The sequence below is a fragment of the Malaclemys terrapin genome, chromosome 1 (assembly GCF_027887155.1).
Source record: "Malaclemys terrapin pileata isolate rMalTer1 chromosome 1, rMalTer1.hap1, whole genome shotgun sequence".
NCBI lineage: Eukaryota > Metazoa > Chordata > Testudines > Emydidae > Malaclemys > Malaclemys terrapin.
Genome location: NC_071505.1, coordinates 155,933,213 through 155,959,367, shown reverse-complemented (window position 1 = coordinate 155,959,367; position 26,155 = coordinate 155,933,213). Strand labels below are relative to the sequence as shown.

The 26,155-nt window shown below is 42.2% G+C and overlaps 2 protein-coding genes across 3 annotated transcripts in view; one reads left to right on the top strand and one right to left on the bottom strand.

Moving 5' to 3' along the window:
- Nucleotides 1-26,155, top strand: part of CMSS1 (cms1 ribosomal small subunit homolog) — a 360,808-nt gene that overhangs the window by 187,866 nt on the left and 146,787 nt on the right. The window lies entirely within an intron of this gene.
- The window catches only part of FILIP1L (filamin A interacting protein 1 like), a 296,405-nt gene that overhangs the window by 177,239 nt on the left and 93,011 nt on the right, over nt 1-26,155 (bottom strand). The gene's annotated exons all lie outside the window — the stretch shown is intronic.

Sequence of the window (26,155 nt, the reverse complement as noted above, 5' to 3'; positions counted from 1 at the left end):
ATGTATATAGTTTTAATTAGCGAGAGGCCCATGCATGAGGTAATGCTGGAAAGAGACATTTAAAATCCTGTAATTCTTCATAAAGAATTATGGAAACACTGATACTGCTATCTCCTTGGTCAAAACTATGTGTCACTTGGACGATATGTAGCTGTTTGCATCTGAGGCAAGTGAGTGCACATTTTCTGCGCTTCTGTATACTGTGTATTCCTCTGGGTTTTGTATGTTTATAGAGGACTAAAAATAAAATAAAGAAGTAATGTAATACATGCTGGGAAATGAGATCTCCTCATCTTTAAACTATACCATCTGAATTTTCATAGATTTTAGGGCTAGAAGAGACCATTATGATTATATAGTTTGGCCTCCTGCATAGCGCAAGCTAAAGAACTTCATCCAACAATCAAATAATTATTGGAAAAGACTTACCGGTACTTGGAATTTAGCCATAGCACTCCATTAAAATCAATGCAAGTTGTGTGGCTAAGTCCTCTAATGCACTGAAGATATAGGTGTGCTGCTTTCCTATCCTTCCATCTGTTAGATGATTTGATGGTGTTCTCAAGTTAACACTATGGAGGCTATGAGACAAATTCTGGGAGCACATTGTTCATCGTTGCCCACAGAAGCACATGGACAGCAGGAGGAGGAGCAAAGGGCAGGAGATTTTTATGCTGGTCTTTTCTGGTGCCAAAATCCTCAAGCCCCACCTCACCTAAGGAACATAGTCTTCCCATTTGGCTTTTGTACATACATACATCCTTGACGCTCAGCTTCCCTCCTCTGCAGATTATTTCTGCTTCTACCAAAACTATCTGGATGAGTTTGTGGCAGGGATGGTGGAATGTTCCTCCTATGACAAGGACCCCATAACCTTGTAATATTGGTGAGCATTTCTGGGTTGTGTAAGCGTAGAGGCCGCATTTGGCCGCAGATGCACATACAGTTTGTATACATATGCAATGCACAGAGTACAGAGATATATGGTAGGTGTGTGTGTAATTTTTTCTAATCTATATTCCAAGGATGGCCAAACTGCGGCTTGCAAGCCGCATGCGGCTCTTTTACAGTTAAAGTGTGGCTTGCGGAGCCCCCCACCCTTACTCTCCGCCTACCAGACTGGGGGAGGAACTCGGGGCTTCTTCTCTGCGGTAGAGTGGTGGGGCTGGGGGCTTTTGCCAGAGACCACTGGTGCATGCTGAGAGTGGGGGGGGCCACAATTTAAAGGTGCAGCTTGACTCATGCCCCCAAGCACACCCTCCCTTTTACCATCAGCGGCCCCTCCCTGAAGCTCCCAGATGTTTGCCGCTGCCTCTCCCTAGGGCCGCAGCTCCCAGCTTGCCAGCTCCAGCAGCTGCCACACAGGGAGGCGGCCTGGCAGCACTATGTGACCGAGTGGGGCCAGCAAACCCTGGCAAAAATCGGGGGGGGAGGTGACCCCACATGCCCCCCATGTGTCGCTTCTGGCTTCAGCCCAGTGGGGAAGGGGTGTCTCTGAGCTTCAGCCACACGAGAGATACCTGCCAGGGACTGGGGCTTAAGCCCTGAGCCCCAGCAGGCGTGCCCTGGCTCTCAAACTTCTGATGATTGTCCTGTGTGGCTCGGAGAGTCAGTAAGTTTGGCCATCCCTGTTATATTCAGTTAACTTTTAGTCTACAATATGTTTTCTTTTGGTCTGGCTCTCTGTACACACAGATAGGATAGAGGTGATCCTATAAAGACTTTTATGAGGGCTGTTTTCTCAATGGCTTATGGGGGTGCTCTACTGTGTGTAGTCCAGATAAAAAGAAAGAAATTAGAAATCCAACAACCTGAATACAGCAGCCTGATTAAGCTGTAATCCTGCTCTCTCAGGGATACTCTATAAACTGAAGCAACCATTTTCCCTTTTAAAAAAAACCCTTAGTAGTGTATTATGTAGCTCATAACCTTAAAATATTTTTAAATGAATATAATCCAAATCCTTCACATTAAAATGTGATCTTTTAAATGTAACTTTTAAATATTTTGGTTCCTTGTTTTCAATGTCTTTGGATATCCTTATTTTATACAGAGAGTATTTCCTGCTAATATGTTGAAAGAGTTAAATACAAACTTAAATTACTAATACATTACATCAGTTGTTCTCTAGCTCTTATATTTTCTAGTAGGATACTCATTTACTGCCAGAAACATGACTCAGAAGATCAATAGCAAGCAATCTGTACAAGTTTACACAAGAGAACGAAAATATTTCATTTTTATAAGCATCAAGCTTCAAAAGCACATTACAAAAATAGGGCTGTGGGTTTGCTCTAGGGAGGTCACCTCTTTTAATTTTGACTATTGCTTGCCGAAGTAATGTTGGGAAATCCTGGGGTTTTGTTAGAAGATCACTGGTCACTTACTGGTGATGAGAGGAATTTTTTATGGTCGTGATCCCAAATGCTATCCTTTAACAACGATTATTCATTATGTTTCTGTCCAGACAGGTAATCATTTCAAAGCAAATTTACTTTACAAACTAGTTTATGGAACACAGTAACAGAACTGAGGCTTTAGGTTTGTGTCCTTGATTCTTTTAATTACAAATCAGACTAACAGGAGCAATAGTTCCCAGATTAGATGTTGGTCATGATTTAAAAAATGGTTTATATCAGGAAGGCAGGTGTTTGGGGGAAATGGTAGAAGAGCCTGAGAGAAGTTCTTGATTCAATAATTATGGGCCAGAACATATCCCTGGTTGGGTTCTTCCCAGATAGGGGCAGAGAAACTTCATGAGATTGTACATGCAATGGAAATCATCCCTAGAAGTGTGTGGGGTTTGCTCCCCTCATGGAACTAGCCTGGAATTCCACTCTCATAAACCAGCAAAAACCTATAGATCCACAAGTCCTTTGCCTTCAAACTGGGTCCCAGCTATCCTGAGGCGCTCTGACTCTGTGAATCCCTGACCATCCAAAAACTTGCTCATAAGAAAGAAAGGTGTTCCTAGCTGCAGAAAGGAAATCCTGAAAAGCTGATGCTCACGGGGTCAACTTGAGTTTACTCCCGTTTTTTTCCTTGAAGCGGAAGGGGAATGCAATATAATGGAGAACAGCCGTTCCAGCCTGACCCGTACATGGATCCCAAGACCTGCACCACTTCTCCAAAAAGGGTTTTGTGGGATTGTGGAATTAGATTAATGATGTAACAGAAGTCTCTTCCCCCTTATGCCACCTGCTCATATAAGGAGTTCTGCAGTGCATCCCTGCAGTATGGTTTTTAACAGAAAGTCTGACCCACATTGTTTTCTGAAAACTCTTATAATGTTGTTTATTTGCTGTTTAAATAAGGACAAGTGGAAAAGGATAAGGAGAGTGCGAATATTGGGTTTGGAGATCCATTTTTCTTTAGCAGATCTTGATAGAATGAATTGCAGTTCTGTGTTTGCTGCCCGTTGAAACTGATAAAATAAATTCCAATTGGTGGAGATTAAGGGTGTGATTGTGTACAGCGCAGGTGTGGCGCACAAAATAAAAAACGATGAGCAGAACCCGATCCTGCATTAATGAGTGCTCGTGTGCAGCCACCAAACTACTTGTGCTTGTTAGGAAGAATAAGGCCTAAGAGTGAAGCACGTAGCTAACCACCTCATCAGCTATTGAGGACTGTACATAACTCCATGTCTCCTCGGATGCTGTCAAGGGGCTTGAGACTTACTGCTGCTTAAATTGTAGGACTACGCCTAACACTTGCCATTACTTGCTCTAGTACATAGCCTGCATAAACACCTGAGCTGAAGTGCAATAGATTTGTGCTTCCTGCTGTGCCTCACCAGGGACGTGTGGGAGCAAGGCTTGCGAAGGAGAACAAAAGGGAGGAAAATTGAGTAATGTTGTGCTTTTCAAGTAGCGTGTAGCCCTGTTAATTTAGCTGTTGGTTTGTAGGCACTGTAATATCTGTGCACCTGACTCTAGATGAGAACTAGTAAGAAAATATGACTTGGATTATTTCTAGAGATCAGATCCTTAAGATCATTCTGTGCAAGTGACTCCAGATTCACTATTGGCCTCAAAACTCTACCTTGCCAATATTCCTCCAATTCTATTTGTCATGACTAGTGCATGTGGCTGTAATGTTATCTTGAACTAAAATATGTCCAGCAAAAGATTGGAAGGATTCTTTTGCTCACCTGCTTACTCTGCATGTACTTGCAGGAAGTCCATTTGCCATGTCATTGTAAATATATATATGCACTACATTAGATAGTCTTGAGTGTGGTTTGGTTCATTTTGACACCTAATAAATTATAATATTACAGTAAATTAAAACTCTTCCATGATTTTCTTGGGTTAACATTTGGCACAACAGATGTCAGAATTAAACTGGTACTGAACTAATATAGATATGTGTCTTCTTTTCTGTGTATTCCCATTTCTTCTAGGTTGCTGTATTATGCTTTTTATAGAAAGCTAGCTCTTGGATTATTGGCTTAATATTTCAAATACTGCATTTGTTGGTGCAATTGATGAGTAAAATGCGTGTGCTTTTTATGAAATTGTATTTGGCTTTTGATTTGACATCTTGTACTTAGTAAATGATTGTTGCACTAGCAGCAGGATATCTAGCCATTCAAAAAGCTTCTTGCATTTCCACTGATGGAGACCTTAGCTGGGTAGCATCCTTCTGTTGGACTTAAAATGTTTTGACATTTCATAAACTTCTGCTTTCAACAAAACCCACAATTAAAAAAAAAAAAAGAGAGAGTGAGTCACAGATGATCAGTAAATGCAGAGAAGATTTGGTAACAACCTAACTAATAAGGGCTTTTCACTTTGAGTTGATTGCTCTGGTTTGACCAAGTTTTTGCTATAATCTGTTCAAAAAGTGACAGTAAATCTAATTATTCCTCCTAATTTACTCATCACAAAGTATTGTTCCTTTATTTTCATTTTTTTTAAATATTGCTTGTCAAAATGCTATGACAACTAGTTGGTTTTAAGCAAACAGAGCCTGGCTCTGAAAAGTCGAACATGGATGGCAGCCATTGGCATTGGAAGGAGTTAGAAACCACAGATTGTTTTCTCATTGGATGAAGAGCTTAAAGCAGTGTAAAGTTAATTGAAGAATTCCTTGAAAGTGAAGTCAGACTAAAATAAAAGCTTCAGGTCTGTAATTTAGTAAATGTGAAAGCTCTGTAAGCAGCAGTGAAGCTAAAAAAGATTGAAAAGAACATATTTTAGTAAACATATCTGGCTTGTGTTATGGATTGTCCTGTTTTAATTATTTGTCTGAATAATGTAGATATGCAGTAGGATCTCTAATTAGGTGAAGTTTGATTTATTGAGCTGGCCCTATATAAACCATGATGTCATGCTGAACTGCACAAAATTACAGCTCGGCTCTTGCAGTTTAAAATGATTATTTTTAAACTCTGGAATGCTTCAGTTTTGTGCATCTTGGTTTTTAGCTTCATGAACTTAAGACATTCTTTTTTCTTCGACCAAAAAGTTTTGTCGCAATTTAATCAGCATGAAAGAACTATTGCAGTGGACTTTGGTGCACTGTCTTTACAATAAATATTGTTGATAATTAAGGAGAAAGGGGCAGGAATGTACATGTTAGCTGTCTGAGTGATTGAGGAATAGGAACAATAGGTTCTGAATCAAATTTTGCCAACTATCTAGATGTTGATTGTATCTGTAAGTATAGGAAGGAAATCCAGGATCTACAAAGCATGAAGTAATGCACAGATTTGCCATGGGAATTTAAATGTGTACTCAGGATTGTCCAAGGTGTTGATAACCTTATGACAGTTGCTAAGTACTCTCAGCTCTTGCATCAGAGATGAGGCAGTTAGTACGTTGCAGTCCTGGGAACCAAGTTATGAATTTTCATTCTGCACATTACACTTCTGGTAAACCTGAAATTCCTGGTGCTGCTGCCTAAAACTTGCACTCTCTGTTTCTATCTTTAAGAGTCTTAGCATACTTTTGATGCTATCAATGAAAATAAAAATATTCAAGATTTGGACTGCATTGTCATCTCATGTAATACTACTGAGTATATGTAGAAACTTTTATGCGGTGGGGGATAATCCTGAAGCCCCCTTACTCAAATGTTATTTGGTAATTTCTTATTTCCCATTGGCTTCCATGGTGACTTAGCCTTTGTAACCACTGAGTCAGAATTAGGATCACATCACCCCACCCACATCAATATCCAGGAAGAGAGGAGGGGGCCTTCCACACTTGGATCTTCCCACTTTTTTATGGAAAGGGGAATCAGTCATGTCTATGATATTGTTCTTTCCTCTCTCTGGTCTTGCAGGGGTCCCTCTAGAGGTATGGGGTTGGGGATGGGTAGATGAGTGAAGATGGGGGCCAGAGGGTACACACAATGTTTCCCTTCCAGCCCCATGAAACTTAGTCAGCAAAGACATTGCAACCTAGGACTTGCTAATTTTTTCTTTGGAGAAGCTAGGGGCAGCCGTGGCCAAGGAGAGTACTTGGTAGCATGAGTGTAATGGAGCTGCCATGCCAGGAAGCCAGGGATAAGTTCCAGAGCTGATGATGGAGACATGGCTCCATATGCCCCAGGATATGCCATGTTAGGGGGCAGGCCCTGCGGTCTTTCTTCAGAGCGGGGGAGGCAAACACTACTTCCCCAGTGAGATGTGAAGGGGATTTCCAAGAGGGGAACCTCTCAGAAATTTCTTCCCATGGGTTTTACTTGTGGGAGGTGGTGATCTGACTCTGAAAAATCACTTCAGGACAGAGCCTTGTGTATGTTGAAAATAATGGACCTTGCTTAAGTGAATGCAAAGCTATAATGTGATGAAGATTCTTAATTATACAACAGCTTACTGTATTTATGTCATATAAATTATATATAAACTGTATATCAAAAAGGTTCATAAACAGCCACAGGACTTCTTGGTGCAGTTTTTAAAAAGTCTTTTACAATCAATGTCACTTTTTACAGTTGGTTGTAGACCAACATATTGTTTTTAAATGTCTGACCATTTGTTAGCCCTTCCACTACTTTGTTTCAGTTTAGTTAATGAGGTTTAGAGGGGATGCTGTGTAGGAGAAGAAAGGAGCATGTAGTATAGATGGTGCCAGTGAACATAAATGGATGGAAAATATGCACCAGTTTACTAACAAATGGTATGTACAGTGGAAAGAAAGTCTGTTCGTCTCTGAGTTTAGTTTAGGAAAACATCTATCCCATGTTTGTTTTGACTTCCAGAAGTTGCCAGGCAAACAACAAACTGAACCATTTAGAATAGGATTACTATTTAATCCTTTGAGTGCCTTCAGATATCCAATGTACAGTCAGCAATATGGCATCTGTAATTCCTTGATGCCGTTCTACCATAATATTGACAGAAATTGGAGAATTGTAACATCATGCTTAAGAGTTTCCATTTCTTTGATTGCAATTCCAAAATAGATTTTGCACAGAGGCTGAAGTATTCCCAAAGAATGACCATCTTTCTACCAGACAGAGGTCAGCTAGCTTCTGGTTTAGAGACAATCAGGTTAAAGATTAGTGATAGATTTCAAATAATTCCATTATTAGATGCATGTGCTCTGTTGTGAGGAACACAAAAAAAATACCTCTATCTCGATATAACGCGACCCAATAGAACACGAATTCGGATATAACGCGGTAAAGCAGTGCTCCAGGGGGGCGGGGCTGCGCGCTCCGGTGGATCAAAGCAAGTTCAATATAACGCGGTTTCACCTATAACGCGGTAAGATTTTTTGGCTCCCGAGGACAGGGTTATATCGAGGTAGAGGTGTAGTTAAATGTGAACCGTTATCTAATTAAGAGATTGTGTGAATGGAGCCTTGCCATAGGATAGTGGGATCCAGCGACGGGACATTGATCCTGTGGTGTTGCTCAGTTACAGTGACTTTATCATTCGTGTGTTTGTTTGGATTTTTTATAATACTGACATTGGGCTTGGACCTGGAGTTCGCTGTTGATCCTGTACCACAGCCTGCTCTGGAACTGGTTTCAGAAACAGAATCACTTCATGCTCCTCTCTTGGAGCCTGGTGCTGGCTCCCAGCAGTTCCCATACTGGATTCAGGAGACAGCATGGCACCATTCCGGCTGGCCAGGTTGTCATGCACCCTGGTTGGCTCCGTGCTGAGCTCTGTGCCCAGCCCCAGTCAAACTCATAAAATGGGCATGAGATTGGCAAGTTGCCAGAGGTGCGGTTCTGGTCCCTGGTCTTCTGGTACTCGCTCTTGAGCTGCTTAAACCACTCCCAGCACTGGTCACTGGTTAGGCAAATTTGCAAAGCTGTCAGCTTTTTAGCTCATGGTCATCCCTGGTACTGGAGGTTAGCGTGATTTGTGTATAGACGAAAGGCAGGTTAGGCTTGAGCTTGAGTCTGAGCCTGGGCTTACATTGCAGTGTAGACATACCCCAAGAGACATAGAAGAGAAGGCCTGGTCCATGCCTTGAGGATCTTACAATCTAAATCAATGTAGTTCTTTATTATAGACCAAATGACTGATATAGATATACTCATTTTGTCTGATAGCTTTTTGTCTGACGTTTGACTGCTGTGTTGTTGTTATGTATTTGTTCATTTTGTATTACCATAGCATCTAGGGGCCCTAGTTGTGAACCAGAACCTCATTGTGCCAAATGCTGTAAAAACATTGACTAAAGCACTTACTCTAAGATGGTCAGTTTACTGTATATTGGAACAAGTTACCTAGGAACATGGTGGATTCTCCATCAATCAAAGTCTTTAAATTAAGACTGGATATCTTTCTAAAAGGTATGTTATAGCCCATCAGACATTATGGGCTTGATGCAGAAATTACTGGGTGAGGTTCTATGCCCTGTGTTTATACAGAAAATCATATTATATGGTCATAGGAGTCCCTTCTGGCCTTAAAATTTTGGAATCTGGTTGCTGGATCACACAAGATCTTCTAAAACCATTCTGTGTGTGAAATAGGATCACACAGCAGTATCGCACCTGTGAAATTCTGCTTCCTGCTATAAAGCCAGTGGAGATGGCATGGAGATGAGTGACAGTGTAAGAGCCTACATTGGTAGGAATTAAACACACTGTTAGATAACTTTGAAATTGTTGAAAGATCGCCAGCTGTGTGCACTTAAATTAGTGTTTTCAGTAGCTTCTCTTTCATTTAATTTCACAATTTAAGGCAGTCTAGTAGCACTTGGTGGGGAAAAAAAGACTCTTTGCTAATGTGTGAATGAAGCTATTTGGTCAGCATTTAGGCAAACAAACAACACTGGCGGTAGTGCATGAGGCCGCTCCAAGGAAGTTGAGAGAAAAACTTTAGCTAAGGAGCTCTCTGAATGTGAAATCACCATGGGTATGTCTACACTGCAGTTAAAAACCCGCGGCTGGCCTGTGCCAGTTGACTCAGGCTCGCTGGGCGCAGGCTCAGGGGCTGTTTAATTGCGATGTAGACATTTGGGCTCAGGCTGCAGCCCAAACTCTGGCACCCTCCCACAGCATGGGATCCTAGAGCCTGGGCTCCAGCTGCAGTGTAGACATACCCTAAAGCGGCATTCAGTGAAGGGCAGGGGAAGGAGTGGGTCTAACAGCAACATAACATCAATGGGCCTCTTGGTGTTAATAACTTGAGCCATTGTCTAGTGGAGGAGTTGAAGACATACTTTGCCTCTGCTGGTACCCCCTCAAACTCTGCCAACTTTGCACCTTAAAGTTGAGGTTCCGTACTGCACGTAGGAATCCTCTGACTTCAACTAGCGTTTTCGCCTGAGTAAGGACTGCAGGATTTGGCCCAGTCATTATATCTGAGTTTAGATGGCAATATTAAATGCTTCATATGCATTAATTTAACCTAACAATACCTCCTTAAGCGATTTTTTTACAGGTGCAGAAACGGACAGGCAGATGATGTGACTTGCCCAGAGCGACAAAGGGAGCGTATTTCAGGATAAACTCCTGTGGCCCTGGCTCCGGACACCATGCCACTAGAAATTAGTAAACTACTCAAACTTCATGTTGACTTTGCCCAATTAGAACACTGTAATTTAGAATAGTTTCTAAGCAGAGCAGACATTTGTAGGTATCTTTGCCTAATCCACATCTGTTAAATATAAAAGAACTACAGTTAAGCAGTCATGTAAATGAAGGATATAATGCCATTCTGAGGTTCTGGTAACTTCATAACCCATGTGAGAGCTGCTATAGCTCATTTATTGCCAACCTCCCAAAATGCAATTTTCTTGTTGCATTTTTTTCCTATTTTAAGTACCAGAAAAGTTGTGTTGTGCATCAGGGTGACACATATTGACAGTAATCTCTGTGTCCTCACATGAACAGTGCGACTTTAAGTGCACTTGACTGCTCTGCTTGACTTTTTTTAGTCATTATCCCTTTATTGTAGTTGTATAACATGCAGCAGTATGCAATTATATCACATATTAATTCCACAGAAAGATAAGGATTTCAGTCAGCTGCCACTCAGGAAGCTCAGCACAATGATATCCTTACCAGAACCCTACATGAGCATAATTACATCACTTCTTTTCCTCCACAGAACAATTAGTCATTTTTGTCCCACACCCTTAAATAGTTACCACACTTAAACTCTCCTTCACGCAGTTGTTACCCTGTGCCCCATCCTCAAAAAGACTTGACAGAATGTTCAAGGAGGCAGGAGCGGAGAATTCCCAACCTTTATGATGTGTGAGAGAGGTCGGATGTTTACATGCAGTGTTGTGTAGGAGCTTCTGTTGCCTTGCCCGGGAATAGGCCTAAATTTACGTTCACAGAATGGTATGCTCACAGTAAACAGCCTTTGCACTGATCAAAGGCTTCGGATCCACTTCAGTTAATCACCCACAAAAGCAAGCCATTAATGGCCCTTGTCTGCTGTGAACATTATCCTCTAAGAAAGAGAGCATTCTAAAATGGCTTTATTGAAAATGACAAAAATGGATAATTTAATTTAACAAATTTATTTTTATGAGATTTTAAAAGGATGCTTTTATTTTTAGTAAATAGGTTTTAGTGTATCTGCTTTAAGTTTAAAATGTTGATGGAAAGGTGTGCGTGTGTGGGGATAGGTGGGGGAGAAATCAGTAAAACAAGTCCTCTGGTTTTAATTTTGGGGCGCACAGATTAAACACCTAATATGTTGCTCTCAAAGGAAAAAATGTTGTTATGGACATATGATGTACATGCAGAGCAAATGTTGGCTGTTTTACGACTGAACGGTACTAAAATCCTGTTTATTGTCAGCCTTTTCACATATGAATCATGTTATTTAATCCAGATTTCTTTGAAAACCACAGCCAGACGTGCAGTATGGATGAACACTCAGAGAAACCGATTGGTGTTATGCACTCTGTCGCTTTTAATTTTGTTTAGCTTAATCATGAATTGACGCACAGAGGGAGAAATGTTTATTTCCATTATCCATATATTAAGAGTTACAAGTTGAGGTAATGCTGATTAAAGGGTCACAGTCAACTCAGAAATCATATGTCTGTCAGAAAAATATTTCCGTTGTATTGTTACAAGAAACAGCTAAGTTTATTGTAACCAAAAGATATTGTAGCAGGGATTTTTTGTTGTGTGTTCATACAGCACCTAGCACAATGGGGCTCCTAGGTACTACCGTAATGCTACTACTAATTAGAGAAACACATCTTTTTGGTTTTTTTAGTCCATGATGTGTGCTTGGCAGTTGTGTGCATGTGAGTGTGGGGGTGGGGGTGGGGGGTCCTATTTCACTGTTTCCCTTGTGTAGTCAGGAAGGATGAGTACGTTTCTTCCTTTGTTTTGTATGGGTCTTTCACCCAGTGATAGAGGAGAAGAAAAAGATCAACAAAAATTAGGAAAATTTCGAAACCATAGAAATTGGCATGGAGACTAAGGGGCAGGTACCTGAAAACTCATTTAATTTCTTACTTTAAGTGGACTAGATTTGAAGTAGATGGCATCCTTTTAAAAATACAAATATCTTTGATCTTTTCTGTTGGCGGAAGCCTTTTAAACCAAGTTCCTGTCTGCTTTGTGTGGATGCTAAGGACTAGATTGTGACTAAACCTGGACAGAGGGAGGAGAGAGAGAGAGGATACCGAACACCTTCCCCATTCATTCACCTCTTTCTTACCCTGCAAAGGGACCAGTCATACTCTCAGGTCTTTTGCACCCTACCTGAGAAAGTTTCATAGTCAAAATTTATTATGGGTGCATCTCCTCTAGTGGTAGCAACACTGGAAACTATAGTGTAGAGCAAAATTGGGTATTTTAATTATTGACTTGTCAAACCCTAAATACATCTGCATTACAGCTTCCATTGTTGCTACCAGGAGCAGAACTGTTCTTATACACTCAGCTCCTGAACACAAGGACTTCTCTGGGTTGCTGCAAAGTGTGGTGCTGGCCTCTCTAGAGGAAGCAACAAGGTGAGTGTGACAACAGGCTTGCTCTCTCCCCCGTCCTCAGGAGCCGGCTGGCAAGGGGATGCGCATCTGCTCTGTTCTTTCCAAGGGAGGATCACTTTTTCCTGCTGACATCTGATAGTCCTTGAGGCATTATCCCTGATTCACACACAATGCCTCCACTCCCCTTCTGCAAGATTTTGGGCTTACATGCATACTCTAACTCTAACAAACTCTTATAAGCAGTGCCATGGGATTTTCTCAGTATCCTTGAAAAGAATGTCCCCTCCCCCACACTATTGTGCAGAGGATGCCACCCTATTCTGAAAAGTCGGCTGTGTTTCATTGTTGCAGTATGAAGCCCTTGGTCAGCTTTCAGGCTGAAAGGAGCTAAATGTAAACCACACCTGAGTATGAACATCTAACTTACTGTATTTTCTTTTTTCTAGACCCATTCTCTAACCATCCTACACAAGTCATGAAAATCAGAGTGCTATAGATAGGAAATAAGTGTTCCGATGCATTTATTCCAGTTGAGAATGTATATGCATGGTAATGCTTGTGAAGTTGTCTTCTTATCCTCAGACTGTACTGCATACACTGTAATGCTTTCCACTTCTGTAACACCTACAGTCTGATGGTCCCAAGCTGCTTTTCAATCATTAAGTAAGACTGCTATTGCTTCTGTGGTCCTTAAGTATATATTCCCATTTTTCTGACACAGAAATGACAGCACAGTGATGCTAAGTGATTTTTCCAGTCTTACTGAGCAAGTGAGCAGCAGTGTCACTAGAGTGCACAATTCTTGTCTGCCAGTCATCTGTTGAACCTCTAGACTGTGCTTTCTCCCTATTGTGTAGTTAGTATGTTACATATAGTAAATAACTAGACATGTTTCTTTGGAGCTGATAGTAAACTGCCTTGCTGTAGCAAACATATTTGGAACAGTCAGTAAACTGAGAGAGGTCAATTGGGAGTAATCCATTAGCACTTTGTTAATAAACCTAATAATACCATCTAAATGGGACTGAATCCTTAAAGGATGCACTGACATCCTGTGTCATAATCTTGTGAGCAGATTTCCTTATCAGTCAAAACTTAAGCAGAAATATTTCTTTAATTGTTGATAGAAAATGTCTTCTATTTAAGTGCAGCCAATGAGCTCTGGGTTAAGGACAGGTAAGTTCTAATATTCCAGAATATATAATGTTGAGGGGAAGAGGTTGATAAGGAAATATAGGTTTTAGGGTCTTAGTTTTGTGTGTACAAATGCGAAAATTTCCATTAATATACCAAGGGGTCAAATCTTGCTTACGGCAGTAGTGTGCTGTTCAAATAAATAAGACTTAGTTATGTGAGTAAAACAAGCAGGATAAACTAGTAAGTTTATAGTGAAGACCAATATGCGGGAATGCTACGTTCTTAAGTCTCCTAGTAAACGAGCTATAATTAACCGCTAGTATTCTTGTTTTTCTTCTTTTTTATATCTGATTGTTCAGGTAGGCCAGGGGGTGGCAACCTTTCAGAAGTGGTGTGCCGAGTCTTCATTTATTCATTCTAATTTAGGGTTTCGCATGCCAGTAATACATTTTAACGTTTTTAGAAGGTCTCGTTCTATAAGTCTATAATATATAACTAAACTATTGTTGTATGTAAAGTAAATAAGGTTTTTAAAATGTTTTAAAAAATTCATTTAAAATTAAATTAAAATGCTGAGGCCCCCAGAGCGATGGCCAGGACCTGGGCAGTGTGAGTACCACTGAAAATCAGCTCGCATGCCGCCTTCGGCACACGTGCCATAGGTTGCCTACCCCTGAAGTAGGCCATTAATTCTGGTATTTTTCTTATATCATATGTGGATAGAAGAAAAATTGTGCTCATCAAATATGAAATCAAAAATATTCCCCTCATTTGTTTTTGCAATAATGATTTTGGATGGATGGTACCTATTTCTTTATATTTTTAAACTGTAAATGATTTTCAGATAGTCCTATCACATAATCACACTTATTTTTTATTTCTTTTTGCCGCTACTTTCTTGGGTTTTTTTAATTGTCCTTTTTTGTATCTTGAGAATGCTGTAGAAAAATAATTTACCTGTAGCAGGAGTTCAAAAGTTATTTCTTATTTGGAAGTGAAGAACAGTTTTCAAACAGCAAATATCAAATTTAGCATTCCTCAGACCTATGCATTTTTAATCTAATTTTTAAATAATCTAAAATTTAGATCTAGAATAATCATATTAGTAAAATAGTCTGTGGCTCAATCGTGTAGTATGCTGAGTACCCACATGACTTCAGTGGGAGTTGAGAGCACTAGCTACTGGACACAGTTGAGCCCAAGATGAGAAGAGAGGCAACTATCCCTTCTATGTCTTTTTCCTGGCAATATTGATTAACAACTTTTGTAAATGTTTACTCTTGGTTTTGTTTTAGGGGATTTAGCTGGGTTGCAGAGGAAGATGTTGATTTAAGTTGTTTGTGCTTTCCTCCTTATTCATCATCACTCAATGTAATGTGTAAAATCTATTATGCTATCTCTTTCACTTCTGAAATAAGGGAATGTTTTACATTCACATTCTTAGTATGATGTTGCCACAGAACAGTCCTGATAATGTTTCCTTGCTCAATCAAAACAGAAGCGACTTTGCCAAAATCGTTTTTTGTTTGCTGAACAAATTTAAAAAAAAATTTTTTTTCATCAAAAATGTTCAAGTCAGTACCCTTGGTAGGACTCAGATATTTGCCAATAGTGTAGGGTCATAAATGGTTGTGAAGTGTTTTTTTTAAGTCCATCAAGAAATCTGAATTGCATTGCAAGTAATTTGTTTTGCCCAATGTTTAAAGGATTTAGTTCCAGGAATTTTATACAGTGTCTTTGTCTGTTGGTGGAAAATCCTGACATGTTTTTGATATTGTATGCGTGGGACAATTGGTGGTAAAGCTGGTTTGCTGTGTTATGATTCTCTGTTCCAAATGTTAGCTGATGTTGAAACTGAAGAGCAAACAGATTTATCTGGGAAACAGCAAAAAAAAAAAAAAAAAAAGGACTTGAAAATACAAAATAATTATGAATGGATTAAATGAAATATATGATGCTTCTCTTTGAAATTAGTAGCTTGTTGACCTTGGGGTAAAACCTCTTGTGTGGGTTATTTCCATATAGAGCATTAGGAACCATGTCAGATTAGATTCACCGAGATTCTGTCTGTTTACCTTGGAGGTGGATTTTGCCCTCTTCCCTCAGCATTCACTTTATCAACAACCACAAAAACTAGAATACCATGCTGTTAATTATATTATATTGGTTACTGCCTTTCATGTGGGTCATACATAATATGCAAAAAAAAAAAAAAAAAAAAAGAAAGAAAGAAAGAAATGTACAGAGTCCTGATTAGTCAAATAACATACTGAAGGTAATCATCCTCCACTCTTCATTAAGTCTGTGATTCAGGAAGGTACATATGCAGGTGCCTGACCTTAAGCATATGAATAGTCTCTCTGATTTCTGTTTGATGTGTTTAAGTACCATGCTGATCAGGGGCCTACAGGCCATTTAGCACCTCTCAGGTTTAGGCCTCTAATTCAGTGTAGCAGCCAATTATCTAAGGCCTGGTCTACACTATGACTTTAATTCGGATTTAGCAGCGTTCAATCAAATTAACCCTGCACCCGTCCACACAACGAAGCCATTTATTTTGAAATAAAGGGCTCTTAAAATTGATTTCTGTACTCCACCCTGACGAGCGGAGTAGCACCAAAATCGATATTGTCATTTCGAATTAGGGTTAGTGTGGCCACAATTCGATGGTATTGGCCTCCGGGAGCTGTCCCACAGTGCACCATTGTGACCGCTCTGGACAGCAATCTGAACTCGGATGCACTGGCCAGGTAGACAGGAAAAGCCCCGCGAACATTTGAATTTCATTTCCTGTTTGCCCAGCGTGGAGAGCACAGGTGACCACAGATAGCTCAGCTCATCAGCACAGGTAACCATGCAGGCCAATAATCGAAAAAGAGCAGCAGCATGGACTGTATGGTTACCTGTGCTGATGAGCTGAGCTATCTGTGGTCACCTGTGCTCTCCACGCTGGGCAAACAGGAAATGAACAGGCCACAATAGGGACTCAGATCAGTGCCGTGTGAAAGTCAAAGAGCTCAGACAAGCCTATCAAAAAACAAAGGAGGCAAACGGTCGCTCCGGGTCAGAGCCGCAGACATGCCGCTTCTACGCCGAGCTGCATGCAGTTCTGGGAGGGCCGCCACCACTACCCCACCTCTGACCGTGGATTCCGAGGCGGGGATAATCTCATCAGCTAAACCTGAGGATTCTGCGGACGGGGAAGAGGAGGAGGAGGACGAGCTTGCGGAGAGCTCCCAGCACTCCGTTCTCCCCAACAGCCAGGATCTTTTTCTCAGCCTGACTGAAGTAACCCCTCCCAACCCTCCCAAGCCAGTATCCAAGACCATGACCCCATGGAAGGGACCTCAGGTGAGTTTACCTTTTAAAATATAAAACTTGTTTTAAAAGCAAGTGTTTTTTAATGATTACTTTGCCCTGAGGACTTGGGATGCATTCGCGGCCAGTACAGCTACTGGAAAAGTCTGTTAACGTGTCTGGGAATGGAGCGGAAATCTTCCAGAGACATTTCCATGAAGCTCTCCTTGAGATACTCCAAAAGCCTTGCCATAAGGTTTCTGGGCAGTGCAGCCTTATTCCGTCCTCCATGGTAGGACACTTGACCACGCCATGCTTGCAGCAAGTAATCTGGTATCATTGCATGACAAAGCCTGGCAGCGTATGGTCCCGGTGTTTGCTAGCATTCAAGCAACATCCGTTCTTTATCTCGCTGTGTAATCCTCAGGAGAGTGATATCACTCATGGTAACCTGGTTGAAATACGGGAATTTAATTAAGGGGACAGAGGTGGCTGTTCCTACTGGGCTGTTTGCCTGTGGCTGAAAAGAAATCCTTCCCTGAAGTTAGCCAAGCACGGGAGGGTGTGGGGAGGGAATTGGCCCCGAGCTTTTGGCGTTTGGCTAGCAGGGATCTTCCCTGTTACCAGCCACGCGGTGGGGGGAGGGGTACAGCGATCATCCCAGAGAATTGGATGGGGAGGGGGGTTTAGTTTGTTTTCTGCTGCTGAAAGTTAACAGGAAAACTGCAGCAGTCAACGGGCTTTGCTTGGTATGTGGGAAAGGAGGGCGCAGAAGCTGAAAGACAATGGCTTACCATGGCCGCATGCAAGCTGAATTCTGTTGCCCGGACCTGCGTCTGTGATCTCTAACACCAAAGCCACGGGCACTCAATATTAAGATGGAAAATGCGACCTTGTACTGAAATCACATGTGCTATGTAATGTGAATAGTGTTGTTCACCGTGAAAGAGTATAAGCATTGTTCTGTAAAATGTATCATTTTAAAAACTTCTCTCCTTTTTTTCAACCCTCCCGCCAGCAGCTGCAAATTTTTCAAGCCTCCCTCCTCTGTCCCGAAGGCTATCTCAGATAAGGCGGCGGAGAAAGAGGATGCGAGATGAGATCTTCACGGAAATAATGGAATGCACCTGCAATGAAAGAGCTCATTTGAATGAGTGGAAGGACACGGTATCTAAATTTAGGAAAGATGCCAGTGAACGTGAAGTCATGAGGGACGCTCGAGATGAGAGGTGGCAGGCTGCAATGCTGGGGCTGCTGTGTGATCAAACGGACATGCTCCGGCGTCTGGTGGAGCTTCAGGAACGGCAGCAGGATAACAGACTGCCGCTGCAGCCGCTGAATAACCTCCCTCCCCCATCACCATGTTCCATATCCTCCTCACTCAGACATGTAAGAATGCGGGGGGGGAAGGCTCCGTGCACCCTCCCACTCCACCCCAGTGGACAGCCCAACCAAAAGCTGTCATTATATTGAATTTTTTCAGTGGCCTTTTACTTCCTTCCTATCCTCCTCCCAAACCTCACCCAGATTACCTTGTCGGTTCTCTCCCTATGTTTATAATCAATTAATAAAGAATACATGATTTTTAAACGATAGTGACTTTATTTCCTTTGAAAGCAAGCTGGGGGAAGGGGGAGGGTGGGTTCCTTACAGAGAATGAGTCAATAAAGGGGGCGGGTTTTCATGAAGGAGAAACAAACAGATATTTCACACTGTAGCCTGGCCAGTCATGAAACTGGGTTTCAAAGCTTCTCTGATGCACAGCGCTTCCTGGTGTGCTCTTCTAATCGCCCTGGTGTCTGGCTGCGCGTAATCAGCAGCCAGGCGATTTGCCTCAGCCTCCCACCCCGCCATAAAGGTCTCCCCCTTACTTTCACAGAGATTGTGGAGCACACAGCAAACAGAAATAACAATGGGGATATTGGTTTGGCTGAGGTCTGAGCGAGTCAGTAACCATCGCCAACGACCTTTTAAATGGCCAAATGCACATTCTACCACCATTCTGCACTTGCTCAGCCTGTAGCTCCTGACTCCTGTCCAGGCTGCCTGTGTATGGCTTCATGAGCCATGGCATTAAGGGGTAGGCTGGGTCCCCAAGAATAACTATTGGCATTTCAACATCCCCAACCGTTATTTTCTGGTCCGGGAAGTAAGTCCCTTGCTGCAGCCCTTTAAACAGATTAGTGTTCCTGAAGACGCGAGCGTCATGAACCCTTCCCGGCCAGCCCACGTTGATGTTGGTGAAACTTCCCTTGTGATCCACAAGTGCTTGCAGCACCATTGAAAAGTACCCCTTGCGGTTTATGTACTGGGTACCCTGATGCTTCGGTGCCAAGATAGGGATATGGGTTCTATCTATTGCCCCACCACAGTTAGGGAATCCCATTGCAGCAAAGCCATCCACTATGACCTGCACATTTCCCAGAGTCACTACCTTTCGTAGCAGCACCTCAGTGATTGCTTTGGCTACTTGCATCACAGCAGCCCCCACAGTAGATTTGCCCACTCCAAATTGATTCCTGACTGACCGGTAGCTGTCTGGTGTTGCAAGCTTCCACAGGGCTATCGCCATTCGCTTCTCAACTATGCGGGCTGCTCTCATCTTGGTATTCTGGCGCTTCAGGCCAGGGGAAAGCAAGTCACAAAGTTCCAAGAAAGTGCCCTTGCGCATGCGAAAGTTTCGCAGCCACTGGGAATCGTCCCACACCTGCAACACTATGCGGTCCCACCAGTCTGTGCTTGTTTCCTGGGCACAGAATCGGCGTTCCACGGCTATAACCTGCCCCATTAACAGCATGATCTCCAAAGCACCGGGTCCCGCGGTTTGATAGAATTCCATGTCCATATCCTCATCACTCTCGCTGCCACGCTACCTTAGCCTACTCCTCGCTGCCTGGTTTTGCAGGTTCTGGTTCAGCATAAACTACATGATAACGCGCAAGGTGTTTACAATGTTCATGACTGCTGTCTTGAGCTGAGCAGGCTCTATGCTTGCCGTAGTATGGCGTCTGCACTATTCACCCAGGAAAAAGGCACGAAACAGTTGTCTGCCATTGCTTCCCTGGAGAGGGGGGAGGATATACCCAGAACCACCCGCGACAATGTTTTTGGCCACATCAGGCATTGGGATCTCAACCCAGAATTCCAATGGGTGGAGGAGACTGCAGGAACTATGGGATAGCTACCCACAGTGCAGTGCTCCAGAAATCGACGCTAGCCCCGGTACATGGACGCACACCACCGAATTAATGTGCTTAGTGTGGCCGCATACATTCGACTTTATACAATCTGTTTCCAAAATTCGAATTATATACATTCGGATTAATCCCGTAGTGTAGACATACCCTAAGGCTTGGTCGACACTACATACTTACTTCAGTATAACACACCCTGAGCAATATAGTTATACAGACCTTAACCCCCCCTGTAGACAGTGCTATGCCTGCAGGAGAGCTTCTCCCGCTGACATAGCTACCACCTCTTGGGGAGGTGGAGTTAGTAAGCCGATGGGAAAGCTCTCTCCCATCGGCTTAGAGCATCTTCACCAGACATGCTCGAGCAGCGCAGCTATACTAGTATACTAGTAATGTACATTTGTAGTGTAGACCTGCCCTAAATGTATTGTATTAAGGTAAAATATACTGATCAACTGGGCTCCATGTCTCTAATTGTTGTTAAACTACCGTACTACCTCAGTGCTCTGGTTCATGCTTTTTTTCTTTACCAGTGGTTGATTACTTTCCTTCAGCTTTAGACTACTTTAGACTTTAGATTACTTTGGTTCCAGGTTTAAAAGATCACTGCTTTGGTAGAAATTTCCCCACTAAATTAAGGCAACAAGCAAAAGGGACTAGAAATAGGCTTGTTCACCAAGGAAAGTTTTTTTCATTATGTTTCTAATCTGGGCTTCTTCTGTATCCAGAACTTTTTATCCTGCGTCACTGAGTTTTTCAGTTCCTTTCTACCCCATCTCACTCCTCCATATGTGTATCTTTTTGCTATCCTTTTAATCATGCTGAAAAGAAGAACATGACAAGCGTGATATCCAGACAATCTCCACACCATTCACAAGAGAGAAATTTATGCTGAGGAAGGCAGATTCCTGGTGGTGGAACAATTTGTATAGTGCGAGGTGCTGAGAGCCATTGAACCAAACTGTAAACCCTGTATATAATGGAAATCACTTCAAGCCAGGGGATGCGGCAACACCCATAGTTCCAGCACCTATGGCAGACTCATGGACCTACAAATGCCACTGGGGTGGCTTTTATGTCTGATTAGTTAGCTGATACTACAACAGTTTCTGTGTATCCCATGAACATAGCAGTTATTCATTTTCACCTATGTATCTTGGGTTCTCATATGGTCCCTATTATGGTAGTATCTGAACACCTCCTACTTTTTAATGTATTTATCCTTACAACACCATCGGATGAGGAAGTGGTATTATCCCAGTTTTACAGATGAAATAGGTAGGCAGAGTGAATTGCTCGAGTAAGTTGGTGGCAAAGCAGGGAATTAAACCTGAGTCTTCCAAATCTCAGGCTAGTATAGCATTTGACATTGTTCCTTTAAATCTGATATGAAATGGCTGGTAAAGCTGTAATTTTTATGTTGTGTTTATTGTAATTCACTTTTAATACATCCCCTCTTGTGGTTCTTTGGTGTTGTGGTAATGACTGTGGTACATTTGCCCAGACTTGCAAATGTAATTCATAGTGGGGGAAGAATCTAAAATATAGTTTTTCTCATTAACAGTTAACAGGAAAGTACTGCCTGTGTGCAAAAATGACCCTGCCTGCATATGTTACTTGTATTTTCCAGCACGGGGGAAATATTTATTTGCTCTTTCATTTGCATATTATATATTATTAAATGTAGTAATTGTTATTGAGTTTTGACATGTTACACTTTTTGTGCGTTTTAGTTTCTAAGTTCTCAGCAAGCCTATAAATGATATATTAAAGCTTTTCCCAGGAGAAACATATGCATGGTTCCAGTTAATAACATTGGCGTTTTAATAAGGAAGAGCACAGACGTGATAGTGGTTTGGGAGGCAGCTGAAGTAACATCTAAAAACATCTGGTGCAAGTTTCTTTAGGAGCTCAAATAACTACATAGACATTAACTTGGGTAATCTTTTTTTTCTATATTCTATCCAACTTAATTCTTTCAATTATGGACATTTGCATGTTCATCATTACAATGGTTGGGCCCCCTCAACTCTACTTACATGCCCTGAGCTTGAAACAATGAGTATTTATAGGGCTGTAAAGGATGATTTGTAAAAACAACTGCTTCACTTTCAAAGGAAACACAGTAAATGCATCATTTGATTTTTCGTGTAAATTAAAAAGCTTTTTGACATTTCCACTCCTATGTTCAATGATTGTTTGCGGATAGGGGACTCTTTGGGATGTGTTATACTAAAGGTGTCTATATATCATCTTAGATCACAGGTGGACTGAGTTTTATTTCTACCCTGTCACCCTCCATTTGCATGTGTATACAAACAGGTTCAACCTGATTCTCCCTTTCTGTCCTGTTTTCCAATTACAGATGAAGGAATTTTTCCTCATAGACCTTCTTGGCCTAAGAATATTTCAGGGACACTTACACAGGAGAGTTGATATTTCTATTCGCTAGCTTGGTATCTCTGGTTACACTGCTGGGTAGTCGGCAAGAATAAAATGAAAAATATTCCAGGTTCTCTGATAAACTGTCTTTTCTGTGAATTCTGATAAGTTATTTCTTGGGAAGTTCGCTGAGAAGCTTGTTGCTGGCCAACTTCAGCAATATCTTACCATCTCAAATGTTTTAGATCCTTGTCAATCAGGCTTCACACCAATAGTAACTGATTTTCTCATGGCAATGGACACAGGACAAACATCTTAGCTAATACCATTAGACCTGTCACCAGCCCTTAATGTGTTTGATTGTGAGGTGCTCTCAACGCAATTGCAGGTCCTGGCATGTGTGGATAGAGTTGCTTTAACAGTGGGGGAACGCTTATTGCTTTCAGAGGGCAATTGCTCTTCTTCAAGGCCTCTTACTTGTGGAATTCTAGAGGGCTCAGTTTTGGGGTCTTACTTGTCCAGCATGCAAGTGAAGTCTGAGGGGAAGACTGAGGCACTGTGGGCTGCAGTGTCATCAGTCTAGTGAGGTGGTGTGGCCTCCTCCAACACAGAGGGAGAGGAACCACCCTCTGTGCCCGAGGGGGTGGAATCAGACCTGCCTCACCCCTCCCACCGGAAGTGGGTTCCAGAAACAGGAAGAATAAAAGGCAGAGCCTCTGGCTCAGTTGCAGCCAGGACGCCAAGGGAGACAGACATGTCCTTCTTGCTCCAGCCTGCTGACTCTGCTGCCAAACCCAGCCACGCCCTGCCCGCTGGGGAACCTATGTCTACCTTGGACCCACCAGAGCTGCCGTTCGCCGCCTACCCGGAGGAGACGGAAGATGCTCCGTGGTTCCAGGTACAATCTGAGGGGAGCGGAGGAAGTGGCTCAGGGACAGCTGACTTCAATCTGCCTGTAGAGCTGCCGGAAGCACGGTCTGCATATTGTGGCTGGAATCCCCGCTGACTCAGTGGAGGACCATTCCACCACTGTTAGGGCCCAGGGTTGGGGCCTGGTGGAGTAGGGTGGGCCTGCCCCCCTCCCCCCCCCCCCCCGCGACCCCACTCATGGGGTGGCAGCCTCCTCTCGCCAGGTCAGGAGACCTGCATTTGTCAGTCGTCCGCCAGAGCTAGGACGCCAGACTTCTGGGTTTTTGCTCTGTCCCTGCACCAAGGGCTCAGAGCTAATTCACTCCTGGGTTTTTGCTCTGTCCCTGACTATCGGGCTCAGAGCTTAATTGACTCCGGGACTTTTCCTCTGTCCCTGCATCCAGGGCTCAGAGCTTAATTGACTGCTGTGTGTTTGCCCTGCCCCTGGCTAGAGGGCTCAGAAGTGACAGATTATTGTGTTGGCTCTGCTTCTGCTTGAAGGGGCCCAGAGTTTATAGACTCTGGCTGCTGCTTAAAGGGCCCAGGGACTATAGCCTATGGGCTGCCCAGCCCCAGCCTAGGGCCACAGCCTGTTGGTCAGCCCTGTTAAACTGGTCAGGACGCTAATGCCTGGTTTACCAATTCCCCTCTGATACTAGCTGGCGATCTCGACAACGTAGTGAGGTGGGGTGGCCTCCCTCCACCCGATGAGGGGAGGGATGACCGCCACACCACTACATTAGTATGTTGATGGAACACACTTCTCTGTCTTCTTTTCACTAAGCATGGACACAGCAGTCCCAAGGCATAATGAGGGTGTAGTGGACCTGAATGTCAACTGGTTAGCTTAACCTAAATCTGGACAGGATCAGGGCCTGCTGGTTGTTGGAGGCATCACTTTGAAGAAATGCCAGGGACCATGATGGTATCCTTGTTTGAGGGAGCTTGCCCACTGATTGTTAAGGGACCACATACTGTAATGTCTCTTCACATAAAGAGGGAGCTAGGAATGAAGCCCCCATTCATTGTCCTAGCCACAGAGAGTCATGCATTTGACACCTCCTAAATATAATTAGAGTAACATGATCTACCTAGTGCTGACCATGGGAACTACTCAGAGGCTTCATCTGATGCAGATGTATCTCCCTGTCTTCTAAGTGGGACAGGTTCCATTTGTTGCTTATGGATTATATGTCTTGAGAAGTTACTTCGTTAATTAGAAACTGACCTATTCCAATTTCTTATGCAAATCAAAGCAGTTTCATATATATTCAATATATGATAATCCAGAAAATCCATTCTAATCTCTCACATGATGTTATTGCAGTATTATTGTTACAAAGCAGATTATTGCAGTACAAAATTTTGATATCTGGGCCACATGTTCTCAGATTGCAGGTCTGATCCCTTTGGGAGAAGGGGGCTTAACCAACCAACCTGTTCTTCCCATATTGTCAAATGGGAGGGAGAGGTTGAGAACCTCTGATTGATATTAAAGATGATTAAAATAACAAAAACATTCATAATACCCAAAGGGATAACACCATACTGTAGATGAATTGCTTATTATGTTAGATGTCTTCTTAGTTATATAAATGCATAACTCTAATCTTATATTGCTAATCTTGCTTTTTGTCCACTAATTACAACATTTTTAGAATCTGTAATCTGTCCTGTTTTAAAAGAACATATTGCTTCCAGGCTGAGTCCTTGTATGCCAAGTTTAATTTGAGAATGACTTTTTATAGGCAAATGATGAACTCCTGAAAAAACAAACATATCCTTAATTGTAACAAATGAGTTGCTATAGTATTATGAATGTAACCTAATGTCAATAGGGCTAAATATTTACTTTCTAGCTTATTTAGTTCAACTTTGTTCCTTTCTAAACTACACATTTCTCCGCTGCATCCCTTCATCAACTGGCTAGTCTTCCCAAACTCATAATCTCGGTATCTGTGATGTTAAAGAAACCAGAGTGTGAGGTCAAAATTTCCATTACATAGTTGGACAGGAATTTCAAGGAACAATGCCAAAATCATTTAAAAAATAAATTTACAGGAAAGATGACTCATCAATCAACAATTGCAGTGCTAGAAAATAGAATTAGTTGTATACATTCTGGTAATAAAAAGAGACAGAATGCAGTCGGCATGACAGGCAGGGGTGAAACAGGGTAAATGTGCTTCCATAGCTTTTTTTTTTTTTTTTTATCTTGACCCCCATTTCCTGCCCTTCTCAGACAGGAGGAGATTTTGCAACTCTCCATTCAGTGCAAGGATTAGCCATTGCAAATCTTAACTTTTCTCATGCCTCCCCCACATTAAAGCTACCTAGTAAGAAAAGTTAGCTGGCTTGTAGTGGCTTGCACTACCATATAATAAACACATGTACTACAGGTTTCAGGGTAGAAGCCGTGTTAGTCTGTATCCTCAAAAAGAACAGGAGTACTTGTGGCACCTTAGAAACTAACAAATTTATTAGAGCATAAGCTTTCGTGGGCTACAACCCACTTCTTCGGATGCATATATAAAAAAAGCTTATGCTCTAATAAATTTGTTAGTCTCTAAGGTGCCACAAGTACTCCTGTTCTTACATGTACTACAGCGTAGCAGGGATTCGAGAGGGCAGGGTAAGGGGCAATTTCCCTTTCTCCAAAATACTAAAATAATATAGTAAGAGAAATTTTCTAACTGTGAGATGCATTGGGCTGTGGAATAGTCTCTCAGGGAGGTGGTGGAAGCCCCATTGATGTGACATTTAAAACTGTATTGGACAAAGCACTACAAAGTGTACGGTATCCAGGTAATATCCTGCATTGGCTCTTCGCCACCTCTCCCTTTAATCCCCCTC